Below are 557 nucleotides of genomic sequence, written 5' to 3' on the forward strand. Positions count from 1 at the left end.
TCCCTGTAATACAGGTGTATTGAGTGTGTGCCAGGCTGATTCCACCATTAGTCAGTTCCCTGTAATACCTGTGTATTGTGTGTGCCAGGCTGATTCCACCATTAGTCAGATCCCTGTAATACCTGTGTATTGTGTGTGCCAGGCTGATACCACCATTAGCCAGATCCCTGTAATACTTGTGTATTGTGTGTGCCAGGCTGATACCACCATTAGATAGATCCCTGTAATACCTGTGTATTGTGTGTGCCAGGCTGATACCACCATTAGATAGATCCCTGTAATCCCTGTGTATTGTGTGTGCCAGGTTGATACCACCATTAGTTAGATCCCTGTAATCCCTGTGTATTGTGTGTGCCAGGCTGATACCACCATTAGTTAGATCCCTGTAATACCTGTGTATTGTGTGTGCTAGGCTGATACCACCATTAGTTAGATCCTGTAATACCTGTGTATTGTGTGTGCCAGGCTGATACCACCATTAGTCAGATCCCTGTAATACCTGTGTATTGTGTGTGCCAGGCTGATTACACCATTAGTTAGATCCCTGTAATACCTGT

Source organism: Bombina bombina, chromosome 2, assembly GCF_027579735.1.
Source record: "Bombina bombina isolate aBomBom1 chromosome 2, aBomBom1.pri, whole genome shotgun sequence".
Lineage (NCBI taxonomy): Eukaryota > Metazoa > Chordata > Amphibia > Anura > Bombinatoridae > Bombina > Bombina bombina.